This window comes from Callospermophilus lateralis, unplaced genomic scaffold (assembly GCF_048772815.1).
Source record: "Callospermophilus lateralis isolate mCalLat2 unplaced genomic scaffold, mCalLat2.hap1 Scaffold_305, whole genome shotgun sequence".
NCBI classification, from domain to species: Eukaryota; Metazoa; Chordata; class Mammalia; order Rodentia; family Sciuridae; genus Callospermophilus; species Callospermophilus lateralis.
The window spans coordinates 586,957-590,535 of record NW_027513681.1 but is presented as its reverse complement, the minus strand read 5'-3'; positions in this window follow the sequence as shown (position 1 = coordinate 590,535).

The window sequence follows — 3,579 nt, the reverse complement described above, 5'->3', positions numbered from 1 at the left end:
AATCATTCTGCGGGATGAATAATGGCATTGGCAACCTGTGATATTTATAAGAGTATATATGTGAAATATAACTATGAAAGCAGAAATCTAGGTAAGATTTGAAGTCCAGAAGGGCACTGGGGACTTGAGTGGGATACTTAGCTTTGAGTTATGTGCTGCTCTGATGTCTCAAATAAATCAATATACACTGGCATCGGACCTTGTACTTTGGATGATTGAATGTTGAAGAGAACATCCAGTCAAAAAGCGATAGTCGGTAGGATTAGGAAGGTAGTCTGTAGGTTTAGAAAGAAGAGTGAGTATAGGATTTGGACCAAAAGTTCTTTAGCAATAGGGTTTCGGGTAGAGAGTGTATGTAAATGTCAGTACATGTGAAGAGTCAGTCACAATGATGAACTGGGGAAATCATGTAGGAAAGCAGATATCAATAGAGACATTAGGAAATCAAGCAAAGTATAAATTGTGTGATAGGGTTAGACATTTTCAACAGGTTTGAGGTTGAATAGATAATCTTAGGAAGAAACAAATATGTAGTCACCAATAGGATTGATATTTGAGAGCATTAGGCAACCTGGACATGGATGTTTTTAGTAATCCATGCTCACTTTCTATTTAGGCTTTGGTACAATTGTAAGTGTGACCTTTGCTTTTGGTGTCCAGAATATTTCTGTGATAAAATGTGTATGTAGATCAGGTGACATGAGTATTTCTTCCACCATTTCTTGGAGCAATATTTTGAAGACTTATAAATTAGTATGGTCGTACAAAGATGTGTACCCTGTTTCTATGAATATACACATAATGCATGAATAGACCATACTGTGAATAAATAATATAACTGGATCCACTTTAAATAATGGATTGAATAGATATCTGAAAATATATAAGAAATGTTATATTGATATACAATCATTCATTCCAACCAGTTATATATCTAATGATCATCTTAGGGTTATGGTTTATCATGAAGGGTTTGTGAGTTTTGTTTCAAAATTGATTATGGAAATCAAAAAAAAATGTATTTGGAAAAAAAGTCTCTTGAATAGACCACTGAAGAAACGTAGAGAAATTCATGTGTTCTGGAGCAGGAAGTGATTGAAAGTGAAACAAATGCATATAAATTTGCTAACTAGTGAATAAAATATATATTCTATGATGTACATAAACTGAAGGAATAGTAATGTACCAGTGTGGAATAAAAATTAACGTCAAAATACACATCATGTTCCATAGTAACCTACATGCATTGATGTTAAACTGGGTCAGTTAATGTAGACATATTAGGATTTGTATGCACCTTTCACTGAAGTTAGTTTTCAGTACTAGGAAACAAATATGTATTTCGGGTGGATGAATATTTCTAAGAATAATCTTGTGAAAAGTTGATTATTAATCCACATACATGAACATGAATGAATTTAGGGATTGTATATAAGACACATATATTTCATATTTTTAAAAATCTGGAGAATATATATATATATATATATATATATATATATATATATATATATATATATATATATATATACACACACACACACACACACACACACACACACACACGAACAGAGACATTAATAAGTAGCAATATATATGCCAATCGAAATTCATCATGAAATATATATCATAAAGATGCAAAAACATTCATTTTACTGAACATGGGTTTATGTATAATGTTGTTCTACTGGGAAGCTCACCCATAGGTTGAATTTTCAGTTCCAACAGGGTTTAGGAGGAGTGGTCACTTCTCACACTTTGTATCTGCTAAGTCATGTAACTCACAAGAATGTACGTGTGATATCACGCAGGATTCTATTTGTGCATATAAAAATACATGTGCTGAATAGGCTCCAGAGAATGGGAGACAGTAGTTCACATATTTGTTAACTTTGAAAACACATGGAGAACTATTTCAATTAAAAATTGACTAAATTTATAACACCTACCCTTTATCATGCAAATGGCAAGTCGAACTCTGAACTGCATGTACTTATGTACTGTTTGGGTTATTTTTCTCCATCATATTAGGATTAGTAGTCAGAGTCTAGTAGAATATGGGTTAGTGTCAGGGATTCAGAATTTCGAATGGAAAATAGGAAAATTAATCCAATGTGTATGCAAATATGTGCTACAACAAATCTTCCCAGTCTCATCCAGAACCGTGCCTTGACATTACCTTCGCCCCAAGTAAGACACAATTAGAGGAGAAGAGTTACAAAATCTGTGATTACATTTTTGGAATGGAAAATGCTCAAGAGTGCACAAACTTGGAGGTGGAATAGGAGTTTCCAAAAATAAGGACAGGGTACACACTCCACAAACATGGAGCTCTGCTTCCCTAAAACTTTTTGAGAAAATGCCACTGAGGTTGGGCACTGAAATATAGGTTGTTGTCACGAGTTAAGCTTCCTTTGTAGTGAGACCCTCAAAGCTGGGTCTGCATCTATGTTATCAGGAGGACAAAGTTTCTTATTTTACAATGAACACGAGGCAGCAGTGCTGAATTCTCTCTTTGTAGGTAAACTGTGGCCACTGGGGCTTAGTGTCTCCAAGTGTGGACTGTGAAGCCATATGGTCATCCTCCATTTCGTGGTGTTTCTTCCTGCTGCACTGGGAGTTTGGTATTTGCTTCACGAAATACAAGGAGTTCAACTGCGACAAAGTGCAAGAGGGAGTTCTGTCACGTGTGGTAGGTCAGGGTCTGCAGGATGATACAAGAACCAGGCTTCTATCCCACATAGCTTGACCCCTTGACCATAGCAACCTGATTCTGAACAATGTCCTGAAATCGCTCCATATAACAAGTTGCCTTTACACAGAAAGTTCTGCTGGCTGTGCCATGTCAGTCACAAGCCATTTGGAAGCCAATGGCAGATCCACATGGCCCCACCACAGATGTTTTATCACATACCTGCCCAACACTGCTCTAGGCCCACTACTCAACAGAGTCCAACTTACTGACATCTCTGTTCTACACCATTTACATGAAACCCAGTAAAACAAGACACTGAAATATTCATGACCAGCAACAGGTCATCCAAAGGTTCTCCAGTGCCACCTGGTGATGGGAATTTCAAAAATTTCATGGCATTTATCTAGCCATTTTTCAAGGATGAAGTTGGAGGCACTGTGAGTTTCAATTCATTCAGGAACCATTAAATGGTTAGGAAGCTCATTTCAATGAAAGATCTTGAGAACACTCACAGGTAAGGCTTCCCAAAGAATGGTGAAAAGATCACATGATGTTTAGCTCATTTAGCTCTACAATGTGAGGTCCATATGAGTTTTGACTCTCAAAGATGGGTACCAAGTCTTTCAGAATAAAATCATGTGGTATCCTGGCTGAGAGGCCCAGTGCTCTGTGGAAAGCCACCCTGGGCCTAGAACTCAGTTTCCAAGGGCGACACTCATGCCTGGCTTCCTAAAATCTCAACACTATTCATGGCAATACTTCTCTGAGTTCAGTTGCAGAACTCAGTCTCTAAGGAAATCACACCAGAGTTCAAGCACATGTGGACCAAGTCATCTCTTCTAACCGCCACCCAAATGACCACAATTTAAACCAAAACACTCCAA